This window comes from Arvicanthis niloticus, chromosome 17 (assembly GCF_011762505.2).
Source record: "Arvicanthis niloticus isolate mArvNil1 chromosome 17, mArvNil1.pat.X, whole genome shotgun sequence".
Lineage (NCBI taxonomy): Eukaryota > Metazoa > Chordata > Mammalia > Rodentia > Muridae > Arvicanthis > Arvicanthis niloticus.
The window spans coordinates 24,562,978-24,580,315 of record NC_047674.1 but is presented as its reverse complement, the minus strand read 5'-3'; the positions used below and the strand labels follow the sequence as shown (position 1 = coordinate 24,580,315).

Sequence of the window (17,338 nt, the reverse complement as noted above, 5' to 3'; positions counted from 1 at the left end):
CAGGTGGTCCTGAATGGTATAAGAAAGCATTCTGAACAGGCCATGAGGAGCAAGCCAGTAAGCAGCACCCCTCTATGGCCTGTAAATCAGTTCCTGCCTCCATCAGTCGTGGAGTGTGACCTGAGAATTGTAAGCTGAATAAATCCTTTCCTCCCCAAATTTCTTTTGGTCATGGTGTTGTATTGAAGCAATAGAACCCCTAAATGCATGACATTTTCAGGGTTCATTCTATGCTATTTAATGTTTACAAAAAAGCAAGACAATCCTTTCTCTTTATTCTCCTTATCACATGAGAAAACTTTACTTTCTAACTCAGTTTTAAACATAGATGTCTGATAAAGCATCTCACTCTGTATGCGTTTCTGGTATCAGATAGCAGCCTCGTCTTTCTGCATTTGTGCATGTTAAGTTTGATAGCATCTGGTCTCTGGTATTTGTTCCATAATACTTGTTGAATGGAAGAATAGTGTTAGCATGATGACACTCGGGAAACCTCGTTTTCACTTGGTAAGTGAGTAAAGTTTTTCTCTGAAACCCTAGGAAATGTCATGGTTCCTTTTGTTTTAGATGTCAGTCTCTGCAAAGGAAGATTAGATCCGTTTTCTTAGATTTTTATCTAAAACAATCATGTTAAAATGAAGTTACTCAGGTTGTCTTCATAGGATGTTTCCTGTAAGGCTGATTGTATAACACAGAGCAGTTTTAGAAGCAACCTAAAAGTTTATTTTATTTTATTTTATTTTATTTTAATAGATGAATTTTCTTATAGCAAATAAAATTGAGAATCCAGGTTGTGTGTTCCTGTAATTTACTTTGACCCCCACTCTCCTGGGGTTATTTCAGAGTGGTAGGACAGTATCTATGATGTGCCTTTTCTGTAGTGTTTTCACTTGGCAGTCATGCAATATGTTTGCCTTAATAAGTAAGACTTTTCGAGTAGTTCTGGCACCTAGGTGACTGATGTAGTCTCTGAGGAAACTTGGCTTTGACCTAAGTAGTTGCCTCAGTATCATATACCTGCAGGCTGTAGACCAGGGATTTGCTTCCAGTTTGAAACCGTTCGAGTCGTCTGAATCCCATGCCTCACCCAAGCCAGTCATTCTCTTCACAGTTTGAGGTGTCTCCAGTTGGATTTTGTTCATTTCCTCTTTGCCCTAATCCACTGTGAACACTGGGACCTTTGGTCAGCAGCATGTGTGTATTCTAATTCTGTAGGTCTCAGGTAGGATTTGCTTAGGATAAAGATGGACTGCAAGTGGGGTGTTTCTGCTTCTTGAATGCCTGCTCCCAGCACACTTCTTCCTCCTAGTGTACCCTGTAGATATTCTGCTTTGCCAGTTCTAAGTTGGATGGCAAAACAAAAGGGTAATTTAATTCATTATTGGACCCTTTCCCAAATCTCTGCCTCAGGTTTTTCTGGTTTTGATTTTGTTGGGATTTTGTTTTGCTTTGGCTTTGCTCGAATGTTTTCTTGTGAGACACTAATTTCAAGAATATACTTTATAAGGTTGATGAATAAAATTTTGAATTCAGAGAGAGTTCAGAATCTATTCTTGACTGTTTCTCCAGTACACCACATTGTTATATAGAGTTGGAGTCGATCATTTTAGAATGTGTAAATACATGGACTTACATGGGATGAGATTTATCTGAGACCTGATTGGACAAGGATGGGGTTTGGCTTGGTGCCAGGTGGTTTTTGACATGTCTGTTGGTTCTTTGTGCCTTGCTAAAAGGCTCACCATGTCGATCTCTGTGTTCTTGTCTGATTTCCGTTTCAGAAGTGCTGACACAGCTTATCTGAGCATTTATGCCTATTACCACTTGAAGCTCAGTGGGTGTTTCTTTGGGGATATTCACACAGAAATGGCTTAATTGGATTTCAGCCCAGACACAGTATCTGAATGGTTCTTTATGAATTGCATTAATTGGGCTACTGCCATAGGAAGTCCTCGCTCGCACATGCACACACACAGACAGAGGGAGAGAGATATTAGAAGTGCCATGAGTCAGTAATTTTCGTTTGCTTGTTGCTAACTTCTATAATAAATGGAATATTCTTGGACGTGGCACCTCATCGGGCAGCCGAAGTAAAACAATTACTGTGCATTTGCGGCCACTCTGAGCTACATAGTGAACTCCAAGCTATTGCAGGTTAAAGAGGTATACTCTATCTCAAAAGATAGAAAATTAAGACAGGAATACTAGAGAACAATAAATAGGTCAGGTATGTTATGCATACCTTAATCTCAGCATCAGAAGGCAGAGGCAGATGAATCTGAATTTGGGACTAGCCTAGTGTACATAGTGAGTTCCAGGACAGACAGAGCCACATAGTGAGACCATGTCTCAAAGGGAGAAGAGGGATGGGGAGAATGAGACCCTTATAGGTAAGGAATATAGTTTGTAAGTATAACTCTCCTTTGGTTGTGTTGTGGTGTGTGTGTGTGTGTGTTATTAATATTTGTGTTATTTCCTAAATTCAAGGTTCATGTAGCTATTCAAAGCCTGATTCCAGAGAATAGTCTGTGAGGGACTGAACCTTTAAAAGGAGAAGATTTAAGGCCTGAAGTGGCACTGCCTGCTTCAGGCCATTTGGGTATTAACAATGGATCTTATGATGTAATTGAGAAGTGACAGCTCTCTGAGTGTGGTGACTCATGCTTGTATACAGGCCCAGCAGCACTGGAGAGGCTGATGTAGGACTGAGTTTTGAGGTCAGGCTAAGCTATATAGTAAGTTCTGGGATAGCCTGGACTAAAGTGAAACCCTGTCTCCAAAGCAAACACAACCAGAACAAGCAGACAGCAGACAACACCAGCATCCCCCCACCCCAAACAAAACAACAGCACTCCCCCCCCCCCCCCAAAAAAAAAACCCAAAACAAAACAAAACAAAAATCCTGAAAGTTTCTTGACTGGTAACCATGCTGTGAGGTTCTGTCTGGAGCCACGTGGACACCAGCCCTGAAATTCTCTTCATGCTGATCTTCCCTCTCAGGAGAGTTATATAAATGTTAGACTGTGCTCTGTGATTTTTATGGGAGTAGAAGATGATCTTCCAGAAGAGCCTCTTGGAATTTGTGCCTCATCAATGAGGGTTTGGTTGGACAATGATGTTGGGAGCTGAAGACAGAGATGTTTCCGAGAGAGAAGACACTGCAGACGCTGCGAAGTCTGACATGCGAAAAGAATTTGGGCGCTCATGCTCTGCCAATATTCGGAATATTTTAAGACAGCTAAATATAAGCACGATGTATTAAATTTTAATTCGGTAATAATAATTAGAAACCTCCATGTTAAATTTTTATACCGATTAGCCTTTTAAAACATTTGTTTTTTTAATTAGAATAAATTTAAATTAGAGTTACAGAGCTTATTTTTACTAAAGTTACCTGTTGGCACCAATCCCCATCCAGCCTCCCAGGCAGCCAGCTTCCTACTGTTCTATACGTTGAGACCGCAGAGTTTGAGTTTCTGCACCTGGGGTTTTTCACGAACCATGAAGTCCTCCAAGTTATCCATGTGTGGTGATCATCCTCCCTTTTTTGGGCTAAATAATGTTAAACAGTATGTACATATCTCATGTTTTACTGCCCATTCATCTCTCAGTGGACACCATTTTCTTATTTTTATTAGTCTCGAGGTTTGCAAAGGCTCTATTACTACTTAATAGTGCAAGCTTGAAGGCAAGCTTTTGACACGGAGGCTGGATCCAGACCATAGCAGCTGATATAGCAGTGTGATATAGAAGAAGGTAGAGGCCCCGCAGCACTTTCTACCCTGACGTGGCCCTTTTACCTAGAGGCACAGTGCCTCAATCCCGACTTAATGAGAACCTGGGTCCTGACCAGCATAAAACTCTGGATATTTCCATTTTGGGATGCTCAGCTGTGTGTCTGGCAGGCTTCACAGGCTCAGTATTTGCCTGGCTAAATTAATACGTGCTCTCATAACATGCAGGCACTCTTACTGAAAAGGTTTGTGAGGTTTCTGGTTTGATTAACTGTAGGCTATAGGGAAACTCTTGGGTTTATATAAGACAATAAAATATACTTTCTGTGGAAAAAGTATTTGACTTTTCATTCGTATAAAGATCACAGAGTGGTGGTGTGGGTTTTCTGTAGGTATCTCCCTGGTTGATGGAATCACTCTCTGTAGTCCTTCAGCCTCTGCAGAGGCTCCTTGGCCCCCTGATATGGTTAAAAACAGAAAAACCTGACTTTGTCGATGTTTCAGGTGATTTTGTAATTTTTAGCCTTTGACTTCATGCACCTTTATCCAGCCAGAAAAATACAGTGTACACTTACTTCTTTCTAGAAGGACCCCTAAGCCAAGAGGAAAGAACAGAGACTTGGCCAACAGGGAAGTTTTAAGTAAGGATAGGGCAGAGGCTAGGGCAGGACTGAGGAAGGGGTGGGCTGTTCCCATTGGTGAAGCCCCAGATAAACAGGCAATTCTCCATGCCTAGCGCTCAGTCCGAGCCAAGCTTCTTCCCATCTAAGGGGTTTCTAGGCATAACTACTAACCTACTGGAAATGTCAGGGATTGGAGAGTTGTATGGAAAACACCAGCCTGAATCCACATGGTGCAGAATGCCCATCTCTGCAGGATGGACAGCTTAGCACCATAGCACCATCGTTAAAATAAAACAGAGTTAAAGTGGCTTTAGGAGACAGACCAGAAATTGTAATTTTTTTACTTTGTAAACATGACTTGCACCCTCACTGAAATGAATTAGTTATAAAAAGACTGCAGTGCACAATGCAGGCGGGAAATCTTTAGTAAGGAGTTCGTAGTCATTTTGATGTGATAATAGAGTTGAGTTGTCTGGGCCCCTTAGGTTGTATGTATGATTTGCTTTACACTCACCTGGAGAAGGCTGTATGTGTGCCTGTCACTGTTGCGGCTGGATGACATGCATATGGGGGTGGACATATACTGTGTCTACTGTTGCATGCATTTAAACATGGTTGTGACGTGCCAGTGGTAGAGGACACAGATATTTACATTAAGATTCACAACAGTAGCAAAATTACACTTACAAAGTAGCAACGAAGGTGATTTAATGGTTGAGAACCACTGGTTGCCAGAAAGGAAGTTAGGTCTTCCTTGAAGGGATATTGGAACCCAGGCCACTTCTCCCTTTTACTTTCTATCCCACTTGAGGTTAGCAATGTTGCTTACCATGTATTCCTTCCACGGTGTTCTGTCTTGCCATAGGCCCCAAAACAATGGAGCCAGCCTGCTATGGACTAAATGCTCTAAAACCCTGAGCCATAATAAATCTTTCCTCTGTCAAAGTCAATTATTTTCCTTAGATATTTTGTCAGCACAATAGAGAGCTGACCTACACACTCCCCAAGGGAGTTAATGTTTTGTAAAAGCAGTCATTCACATATGTCTTGGAAGGTGATTAGACCCGACAGCTGCACAACTATCCTTTAGAAAGCTTGACTTCAGACAAGTTCCTCTATCAATTAAAATCTTAAAAATCTAACCTTCTTCTAGAATAGATCTGGAGCTTAGATATACAGAGGGGTCTGGTAGAGCCATGGGCAAGTCACATAGGTAATAAGGTCTGTAGTTTTAGCAGGAGAAATAAGAACTCGAGTCCAGATACCAGCACATTATTTCATCTTACAGTAAATACCTACAGAGAGAAAAGCATTAAGTATTCTCAGTGTATTTGCTTATGGGTTTTTCCTTATAGTAAATCATACTGTTAAAACCATCCGACTCTTGAGATAGAGTTAGAGAATGCATAAAGAGGGATTCATTTGTAAATCAAAATTTATGAACTTGTAGCACTTTATGATAGTCCTGCTTGAATTATCACTTCCTATTTGAGTAAAATAGAATTCATTTTTTTTTCTGTGAGGCTTTTAACATTTTGGGGACACGATCATCTTAGGAATGAATGAATAGCTCTCTCCTCCAAGTGAACTGTCAAGACAGATCCCCTCTGGGTCTGAAATGATTAAAGATGCCAATGAACTCTCTTGGGAATCTGCAGAGCATACCAGAGTACCCTTGGAAATGCCAGAGGAAACTAGAATTGTTTGCCCGAGTGTGTGCACAGAGAAGGCACTGCCAGTTTCACAAGCAGGAGGGAGTGTGGGCACCTGTATTAGCTGCTTGCCTCTTAACTGCTCTGTAGCTTTGAGATGCTAGTCTCAGATTCCCTGGTATGGGCAGGAGATGCTTTTAGCCTTAGGATTGGGGATTCAGTTGGTGACTCCTGGGCAAATGGCAAAGCAAGAGACCGTCAGCTGGGGATAGGGCTCTGTGTGGTCCTCTTCCTATGAGCTTGCTTGCCTCTGTTGCCCCTGGAAGCTTTCCTTGTGTCTGTGGCAGTGTGTTGTAGTAGAGAAGGGTGCTGGAGATATTTGGGAGCCCTTCCCTCACTGGGATTTCTTTACTGCTGCTCCTATGTGTGTGTATGTGTGCATTTGTTCATGCGTACCCGTGTGTGTGTGTGTGTGTGTGTGTGTGTGTGTGTGTGTGTGTGTGTGTGTGTTTCTGCCTGTGAGAGCAGGTGTCTAAGAAGACCAGAAGAAGATACTGAATCTCCTTAGAGTTGCAGTTACAAGCATTTGTGAGCCTCCAATATGGGTGCTGGGAACCAGACTCTGGTCCTCTGTAAGAGCAGTAAACACTTTTAACTGCTGGGCACCAGTGTCTTTTTTTCTTTTTTCTTTGAGATGGATAATTGAACTCAAACAAGCAAGCACCCCTAATATGTGTTCTTTTAATTTCTCCACAGATCCCACAGGTTCCTCTCCTATAGTGTCATCCCGACTAGTTTAAGAGCTTGAAGGATCACTGCAGCTTTGTTACCTTCAAGGTGTCCTCAGACAGCAGCAGAAAAACCTCATCTTTTTGAAGAGTGCTACAATTTTTCCAGTCACCTCTTGTAACTGCGTGCCAAAGGTAAGCTTGTAAGTTTCTGCATAAAAGAGGCTTAGCTGGTTTGTTTTATTGCCTTAATTACTTAATTTGCCTACTAGTTGTTTTTTAAAAAAAAAAAATCAAGATTTTTTTAAATCTTTGTGTACGAGTGTTTTGCCTGTATGTATATGAATGAATGTGTATCATGTGTATACTCTAATGTCTGTGGAGGTCAAAAGTGTCAGATGCCCTGGAACTGGAGTTACAGATGGTTGTGAGCCACAGTGTGGGTGCTGGGAACCAAACATAGGTTTTCTACAAGAGCAGTAAATGTTCTTAACCAGCCCCCTTTATAGTAGTTATTAAATTAGTAATAATGGCAGTAGGAATGTTCCTGATTTGAACTTCATTAAATTTAAGCACTTAAGGGACATAGTTCAAACACCAGGCTGTCACTGTTCCAACTTGAGACTGGGTGGTTTAGAATATTTAAGTAGAAGTAAGTATACAGAACAGTGGACAGCTCCCTTCCATGCAGTGAGCTTCTGGAACATGTTCTGAGCTGAGGTTGCCTGTATGTTGGGAACCAAAAGCTTCCAGCAGGGAGGGAAAAGTGGTCTTTAGCCTGGCCAAGTTCAAGTCCAGCTTGCTGCTGAGAAGGTAAGTTCACATGAAAATGAAATTCAAATACATAAAGATTCCTAGGACTGTTTCCCAAGTTTGTATGAGAGATGTGTTGGAACTGTAGTGGAAGGGAATGCTGACCCTAGTTAACCTCGTGCCGCCGGGACCCTGGAGCCTCCAAAGTGATACTGGTGCACAGAAATGTGGTTGTGTAACAGAAATGTATTAGAGGGCTAGGGGAGAGGGATGGAGGGAGAGACAGACAGGGAGACAGGGAGACAGGGAGACAGGGAGACAGGGAGACAGGGAGACAGGGAGAGAGGGGAGAGAAAGGTAGGCATTCTGTACCTGATCGACATCCCCAGTTCACAAATATATCTCAGCCATGACTGATAGCTTGAGGCCTTTTCAGCTCATCCAGTGTTCCCTCGGGCCGACAGTGAGAAACACCTTGTAAGAGTGTGTGTTGTCATCTGTAGAGTATCACCTCAGAATTGCAGGGACAACACACACCCGCCATCCTTCCCTTTACCACAAATCTCATATTATTTCTTTTATTTAGATTGTCTTAGTCTTAAATCTATGATTTCGTCCGTGGAGTTTGGCCTAATGGTTTCTGTGAGTGTACAAGAGTTAGAATCCTCTTTCATTTGGTCTGAAGTGATCACTGAAACGCTTTGTGAATGTGCCGTTTCTCCTTGGTGCTTTTTAAAACACTTAGTTCTGCCTGGTACAATGTGTGCTATTTGGAATGCATAATGATATGCTGTGTTTCATGAGGATGTAGTTGATGAAGTACCTCAGCACTTTACACTGATGTCTTTATAATTTCCTGTGGAGAAAGTGGCTCATTGTCCCAGTTACGCAGGGTGTGTGAGGGAACTAGGTGCTAGCCTGGAATCCAGAGCTAGCTCAGGCTTTAGAACTGGGTTACCAGCCCTCCTCAAGCTTGTCATCCCGTCACTGCCCACAGAGAGCGCTGTTGAGCTTCAGACCGCGCTACTGCCTTCACAGGACTCCCCACCCACCTCATGACAAGTCCATGGGGGTAAGGAGCATTCTGATCATGGCAGATTTGCTTACAAAGGAAGCCTCTCAAACTCCAATGATTTAGAAATGGTAGTTGAAGTGGAGCCTTATCAGACTCAAGTACTTTGTGAATGTTCACCTATCCATCCCTTTGTCAAATTTCATGGGCGTATAAGCTAGAAATTGCAGGTTCTCAGCTCTGGTCACTAGAATTCATTAATAATTGACCAGGAACAGACTGGCACTGATTATGAGGAAGTTTTTCATGATCAGTCAGTGACGTTGACAGACTTAGAGCATGCACTGAGGAGGGAGAGTACTATTCTGGCTCCTGGCTCTGGACCAGCCTGCATACTCAGCAGAGTGCATTACACCAGCTGGGCAGTGATTTCAGGAGCCATGTTTATTTCATAAGGGATGAGATCTATACAGAAAGCATTTAATTTTGTGGTGTATAGTGGTAGCAGCCGTGTAATAAACACTGTGAGCACTGACCACATTCTAAGCCATTTTACTAGGATTGTTTTAGCACTGTCTTTTAGTAGCTTTAAAAACAGATAAAGTATGGTTCCAGACATCCTCATGTCCTGGCTGGCTAGGGCTGGAGCTCTTGCAGGACCAGTTAGATTACACAGTGTTGTACTCTGTGTCTATAGTCAGTCTGTCTGGGGCATGGAAGCACTGCCCTTTGGAAAGGAGTCTAGGAAGACCCTGGGATGTTACACTGGAACCAGTTTGAAGGAATGAAAGGACACATGGTAGAGACTTAATCGTTTGCTTGGCACAGGGCAGGCCTGGCAGCCTGAGTGGATTTGAGTGCTAGAGTGAGTGACGTCTGGGGCTAGCCATGTGCTTTCTGGTCAGCCATCTTTGGAAGTGCCAGTAGGAAACACAGTGTCTGGAGAGCATCATCAATGTGACACTAGCGTAATGCTGTGTACGAGAGTGATGATTGGGATGGTGATCTTGGGTGTGTTCTCTAGTTCCTGTGTGCCCAAGGAATACAACCAAGTTCCTAGGCCTACACATGAGCTGGGCTGGGGAGCAGGTAGAGGGTAGTAGGGTCTCAGAGGTCATTTCTAGGGCTGTGTTTTCCTGGCTCACGGTCTTATTTCATTAATGTAAAGGCACAAGATTTTGGGGACCTCTGGTCTGCCCACCAGGAGAATGGTATTTATAGATGATCACTCTGCATTTCACTTGAAAACTGAAGTTTCGTTCTGATGGAGGTGGCCGTTGCTTAGTGGGGTGGATGCTGTGAGGCCTTCGTGTGCTTTCCTGAGGGGAGAGATACCTTCACTGGATCCACCAGCTTGTTAGTGACTGCTAGGATTAGATTGGGCTGTAAATGCCAGCTGTGATGCTATGTGTATCTCTTTCCTCCTGCACAGGTACTACAGTGCAGGAGAAGATGATACACACCGAGCCTGTCGGTTACCCCTAATACTAAGAGTACTATCCAGTAGTACTTCTCTAGTGAAGGAAAGTTTCACTGTTTACATTCACATTATACTTGATTTATATAAAAGCAAATTTTCCTTGAGCTTAACATGTATCAGTCTGTTTTGTATTATTCCATCAAAATTCCAGAGGCTGGGGGGAGGAAGCTTATTTAGCTCACAGTGGTGAGTGCTTCCTCTGTGACGACCTTCTTGCTGGCAGCGTCCAGGGCTGTGTGCAATGTCACACGCACATGTAAGAGACAGTATGTCTTTTGGTCTCTCTCCTTTTATGTTAAAAGTCACCAGCATTTATGAATGGGTCTGCACCTTGATGATCTTGTCTAATCCCAATCAGTCCGAAGCCTCCTTAGTACCTCACAACAGGGATTTCAACACATGAATCTTAGAGGAGCCTCAGCCCACACCCAAACCATAGCAGTATATTAGGAAAATGTGCCTTGGATTGGTTTGTTCCTTATTTTTAGCCATTACAGATGGTTGTGAGACACCATGTGGTTGCTGGGAATTGAACTCAGGACCTCTGGAAGAGCAGTCGGCGCTCTTAACTTCTGAGCCATCTCTCCAGCCCCTGTCACCTGGTTTTTGCTTGGCTGTCACATCTTGAGCAGGTCACCGACTCACATAGTTTTAATCTCCTTGTCTGTAGATCAGGCCTGACGCACCCCGAGGGGCTGCTTTGGGATAAACTTGCTGCATTGTAAGCACCTAGTGAGCTGGAGATAGATCATGTTCTGTGGAAGCAGCCGTCACTCCTGCTCTTATTGGCTGCGCCCTTGGGGAAGTCATGGAGAGTGAAATGTCATTTTGATAGACATCTGAGTCTGACTTCATATACTCCTTATCTCTGTGGCTTGGACTTTTCCAAACATGGGTATTATTTTACCAGATGACTAAATGGACTGATGACTTACCTGGAAACTCTGGCCCTTATCAAGAGTCAAGAGGCCCTGAAGTTCAAAGTATGCTCACAGCTGTCTAACTTGAGTCCCAGGAAGCTTCAGTGAAGGCTGACAGAACAGGAACCCTGCTACCCGACTGTTGTACACCAGTCATCGTTGGTGAATCAGTATTGTTATATTAGTGCTAACTGAATGTTCGGTGTCATTCAGGCTTTTAACAGACATCTAGTGTGTGTTCCAGGAGTCCGTTGTGCACACCACTCCTCACCATGCCTTTGTGACTCTTGGGTTTCATACCTCATACTTGCTTTGATGATCCTCATGGTTGTAAGGGGTTCAGTATTTTGAGGAAGGCCCTTTGTTTATCCTATGTTTTTCTAATGTTCATATCGTCCTGGGAGGCTGAGTGTACACAGTCAGCATGGCCTCAGTGTTGGCATTGACCATGGGGCACCTGTCCTATTTCTGCTCCGCAGTGATGCCGTCCTGTTTGAAACCCTGCTCTGTGGAAGCTGGGCTGCATATACAGCAACACTCCCAGCTGGAGGAGGAACCACAGTTATTCCGGGTCCTTCTGCCGTAGGAATTTCCCCCGCACTCCTCATTTATTTACTTACTAGTCATTTGTTTTTTGCTTTGTATATGTAAACCTGAGCCATTCTGCCTAGTTTTGTTTATGTTAGTGCATTACAAAGATGGGATCTTGGGTTCTATAGTCCTTAGACTTTTGCCACTTCTGTGTCATGCTGCAGGAAGCAATGAGCACTTTATTCTCTCTCTCTCTCTGCTGTAGGATACTGAGCTGTGTGACTGTGCTGCCCATCTGTCCCCTTGGCTGCTGGTTGGCTTCTTTCTTGTCTTTCCCCATCATCACTATGCTTCTGTAGTCATTATGGTGCATGTTCCTTGACACACTGAAAGCATCCTTATGGAATATTAGTGGGAGTGGAACCTCGCAGCTCTGTGGGATCATTCTGAGTTGTGTTTCTTTTTCTTAAGGAGCGTATTCTATCTATTCACTAGCAGAGCATGTGGACTCACTTCACTAGCAGCCTTTTCTGGTCCCCCCACTGGTGTTAACGAGGACTCTTATTGTGGTCTCAGGTGGTGAATGGCTTGAGTGATGTCTTATGCCTGCTCACCATCTGCGCTGTCTATCTGCAGTCACTGTGTTTTGCCTGTCTTTTCTTTTGTCTTGGTCTTTTTCTCTGCATTGTAGGGGTTTTCATTATTGTGGACACCAGCCATTTGTTATTATATAGATCGCTTGCTTGCAACCATTGGTAAACAACTGTATTCAATCCTTTGATCTCTATAACTGTAATTCCTTTGTACACATATATTGTGGCTCTACCAGGTTTGTTCAGCCTGTGGCGTGATGATGGATTTGCTTTAGGAGTGTCATGGATGTGGCCCAGCGTGAGCTTTTAAAGAGTGTGTGAGGCTGGGGAGGACTCAGCTGCTGTTCAGAGGACTGCATTTTGGTTCCAAGCACCCAGTGGGGCTTACAGCCACTTGGAATTCCAGCTCAAGAGGATTAAACACCCTTTTATGGTCTCTTTAGGGGCACACACACAGACACATACACACACAATTTTTTTTTTAATTATTTGTTTAAAAAAAAATCTTTGCTTTTTATTTTTTGGATTGTACCATTCTGAAGCTTGAGCCTCTTGGATGCCAATATTGTGTCATGTTGTCAGAAGGCTGGAGTCTTATGCTAGACCCTCCACTTAACTAGAGTAGTCTTTGATCTTTTCCTGAACCAACAGTGGAGGCCACTCTGTAAACATCAGCATTTTTCTGTCAGAAGATCCTGTGTGCTGATGGCTCTGCCAAGGTCTGATTACCTTTCTTGTTTCATCCTTCCATCAGCTAGCTATAAATTGTAGGTATTTTAAATGTTTATTTTAAATGTTAGAATTCTATTGAAAGTATATAGGTCATTTTTTTTTTTTTTTTTTAAATCAGGTAGACACTGAGTCCCAGGCTGTTTCTTAGACATTTCATTTGCTTTATTAACCTTTAATTTTTTTTTTTTGTTGTTGTTGTTGAAAAATCTGTTCCATGATAATTGCAATCACTTGATGGAGAACGTCGGGAACAGCCTGTGAGTTATGGAAGGGGTAGAAATGGAGAGGTGCAGCAGTTCTGCATGGCTGGGCACTAGAGGGAGAGAAAAGTGCTTAGATTTAAGGCACCGTTTCAAGGCCAGCCTGCCTTTAAGGTTTTCTGGTACAGTGCCTAGGAAGAGAAAGGAGTCTGAATTAGAAGTCTCAGAGTTTTGGCCTGACACTGGGTGAGTGGTTGCATGCCATTTCATTTGCCAGGGTGGGAATCCCTGTGCAAACAACTCTGTTTTGTTTGTTTTTTATTGTATTGATTTTCTTTTGTTTGAGTGAAAGAATCTGAAAGCTTTTAGACATCTGAGATTTAAAGTGTACATTGCACATCCCTGTGGAGGTATTCTCTAGGCAGCTGAATGCAGAAGTCCAGCAGTAGGGATATAGAACTGCAAAGCAGCATGTGATAGTATGAAGGAAGAGTGTGGATAGAGGAAAGGCTGTCCTGGGACAGAAATACAGGTGACTAAGAAGAAATAGCGAGGAAGGAAGCCTGCAGGGCATCCCTTTGTGAGAGGAGGGCTTGCAGAAGGGCTGATCATAGCAACCACTGTAATGAAGACCAGTGGGTAGGAGTGAGGTATGTGGAAGGGATAAAATCCTTTAGAAGCCTTAACAAGTGCAGGTAGTGTTGGCAGAGTAAAGAGCTTTTGGAAATGTGCTGTGGTTGTGTTGCTCTATAGGAAGGTGACACTATGGACATGGTTTGGGATCCGAGATACTATTTTGTGCAAATGAGATGGTTCAGAAGGATACTTCAGCCAGGGGAGCTGAGACAAGTAGCTTCCATTTAGGAGGTGGGCTGCCTCATAGGGGCTCAGGCAGCTCACTCTAGTCGCACAAGAGACTGAAGTGTTCCCAGACACAGCCGTGATCATGTATTCTTCTGATGTCTCCTCACCCATTACGTCAGAATGCAGAAAGGCGAATAGATGAGGGTAGGTGAGAAAAAAGGCTTTGAGTTGAACTCTGGGCATTTGAGTCAAGCTCACAGCATTGTACCCGGGGGTATTAGAAATGACGACAGCCTGGCATAGCTCTCTCTATATGTATGCTACAGGGAGCTAGGAGCTAGTCAAGCCTAGGAACTAGCCACATGTAGCACACAAGTCCAAAAGTATTTCTGCTTTATTGTCACCCAAAGAGGACTCTTTGATTTGTAAAGAATGTGTGTATAATACTAGGTATAGACAGTGCTGGAATGTGTGTATAATAGTAGCCATAGACAGTGCTGGGCACTGTGGGATCAGATTCTGTGACTGTGGTGGAAACTGTAATGAGCTTGGAGCTGCTTGTGTTGTGCTTAGAAAGCAAAGCAAAACAAATACACACAGGCTCAAAATGCTGGGATGCTCCGACAGGCAAAGGCACTGGCTTCCAGAGCTCCTGGCAGCCACAGGTGACAGGTGCTTAAGGTCCAGACCACCAGCCATACTTGTGTTGATCCTGTGTACACTCAACACACTGTGGTGAAGAGGGGTGCTTTCCTCCCCAGCCCACCACCCAGGGCCCTTAAGGAGAAAAAAAAAATATCTTGCAAGTTCTAATGGAAGGTCATTTTACAGAACTCCTGACTGGCACATCTCAAAGCATGAAGTCTGGGCATTGTCACAGTTAGGAGGCCCCCTAAGAAGCCACGGTGCGTAATCTAGGAACCTGTATAGGATGCAAAGACAGAAACTGCCAGTCTCAATGGTCTAGATGTTGGTTCATTAATTGTAGTAAGTACACTAGACTAATGTCAGATATTAATTAGAAAGAAAGCTATAATTTTAATTAGCATATAAAATTGAGCACAAATGCCAGAAGCTTTTATTATTACTTCCTTGTTCTGATTTCTTAGATTACAGGCATCTTTCTGTGGGTGTGACAACATACCTGAGGGTACATATAAGGGAGAAATGTTTATTTTGCAGTTTTAGGTTTTTAACCAGTAGTTGCTTCTAGGCCTGTGTGAGACTGCATATCAGTGACAGACAGAAGACTACATTCTCTTATAAGGAAAGCCTCTCCCCAGCCCATTACAATGTGATCCGTCCCAGGTCACCTCTGAATACTGCTGCAGTGACGCTGGGCCATCAGAGAATAATATCCTTTTAAATGACACTTGCAGTTGGAATGAGCAGCTACCATTCAAGTCTCCAGAATTATTTGTAGATGCGTGCAAGTCAGCCTGTGGGAGCTTCATGTCTCCTCACCTGTACTGGGTCCTTGCTGAGCCAATGGGATGAGAGTCCCTGTTCCCAGAGCCAGGTACCCACCAAGAAGTAGGAACCCCCTTTTTATGATTCTTCTCATTAAATGAGAAACTCTAAAACATAGTCAGATACTTAGAACTGTGGTATAATCATTCAAACGCACTGAGCCAGAGTGACCTTGAACATCACAAAACCTGGATAATACAGCCTGTGTGCGTTTCATGTTCTGCTTTCCTCTCAGTTCCATCTGTTTCTAAATTACAGGCATCATGAATAATAAGGCAGTTAGGGGAATGTCCAGGTATTGTTGAGTGTAGCTGAATAGCTGTGTTTATAAGATGCTTAAATAATGGAAGTTGCAACTTCTTTTATGGTTGCAAACTAACTAGCAAGGCTCGATAGGCCCCTAAAGTATGATACCCACTCATTATGTGTCTTGGGGGACTTTGGAAATACATTTTTCTGAGAATTCTTCATGTGCTCTGGCATTGTCAAGGAGGCTAAGTTTCACCAAAGCTTGATCTAGTGTATGCTCATAGATGGGTATTCCTGATTGCTTTGATTTCTCTTTGCCCCATTATTGAGATGTCTTCCATGCTGGAAGAAGGCAGAGCTCTGTCTAAGGCCTATGCTGTCCACAGCTTATATGAAATTGCTATATTAAATTAGCAGTGATTACACTCACTAGTGTCTGGGAAGCATGCAGCACACAGTACCCAGACTTTCTCCTGTTGTCTAAGCTGCCCAAGAGGGCACTGGAGAAAGTTAGGAAGGTAAGCAGGCTTGCGGCTTAAATTAGTCAGTTATGCATAAATAGCATTTGCCAGGTTTTGAAGCAAGGGGCATCCGTTCTGTTTTCTTTGAAAAGATTTCCAGGCAGTTGTGGGTTCTGTTGACTTAAGTTTAGTCTCTGGAATGGCATGTAGCAGGCATTTCCTACCCACATGTTAGGGTAGTTTACTTATTCACTGTTTCATCTTGTGGGGGAGGGGAGCATGATCCTAACTGTAAAGATGATTAGTGAAAGACATTCACTTAAAACTAAAATGATGAGGGAGGAAGGTGCAACCAGAACTGTTAGTGACAGCATAACATGTTTCTTTTTATTGAGATAATTGTGTTAATAATCCTTTAAAGAATGCAGTGAAAGGGGGTTGGAGATGTCTCAGTGATTAAGAATGCTAACTTCTTTTCCAGAGGACCCAGGTTCAGTTGCTAGCACCCAGCACCTGCCTGGCATCTCACAACTGTCTCTAACTCCAGTTCCAGGGGATCTGACACCTTCCCACAGACATACATGCAGACAAAACATAAGTGAACATAAAATAAAAATATTTTTTTAAAAAGAAGAATGCAGATAGAAGACTCATAAAGGATTTTCTGAGTACCTCACACCCAGTAGGATGGCTACCATTAAAAATAAATGTTGGCAAGAATGAGAAGATATTGAACCCTTTGTAAGTCACGGATGGGGAATCCTGTAGCCCATGAAAATGTGAGCCCCATCACCAGTTGGAAGCTCTCATAGGCATCTGAAGGATGGAGGAAAATGGAGACTCGGTCTGTCAGGAGAAGCTAGGTGCTTAGCTATCCCAGGTGCTAAGTGCCTCTGGTTGGTATTTTACCTTTCTGGTTTTAATAGTAAATTACAGTTCTTTGTGAAATGTATCCTAGTTAAGCGCCCTAGGTAATTGGAAATCCCCTAGATAGAAGTTTGTCACCATTGTTAGCCACAATGGGAGCACTGGGAGAATGGAGCTGGAGAAACTGAGATTGGAGCCCTAGTACCTGTGTAGTTGCTGGGTGCACATGTCTGTAACCCCAGTGGAGACTAACAGATCCCAGGAGCTCACCACCCAGTCATTCTAGTTGAGATGGACAGCTTCAGGTTCAGTGAGCTGAATACTTTATGTTTCCAAAAATTTGGTGAAGGAGTAATTGAAGAAGACAACTCCTGCCTCTCTAAAGCCATACGTGGGAGAGTGAACCTGCACATGACTGCACATGCACACACATGTGTGAGCCATGTACAGGAAACTGAGGAGATGGAGGATATCTGAGGAGCCATCCAAACTGTTGGTCCAGGCTGGCTTTTAAACCCTGGCCTTCTCC

General features: G+C 43.2%; 1 protein-coding gene across 1 annotated transcript in view; it reads left to right on the top strand.

Annotated features, from left to right (window-relative positions):
- Window positions 1–17,338, top strand: part of Nck2 (NCK adaptor protein 2) — a 120,920-nt gene that overhangs the window by 58,958 nt on the left and 44,624 nt on the right. The window contains exon 2 of the mRNA XM_034521870.3: window positions 6,766–6,932. The gene's annotated coding sequence lies outside the window, so the exon portion shown is untranslated. The remainder of the gene's footprint in view (window positions 1–6,765; window positions 6,933–17,338) is intronic.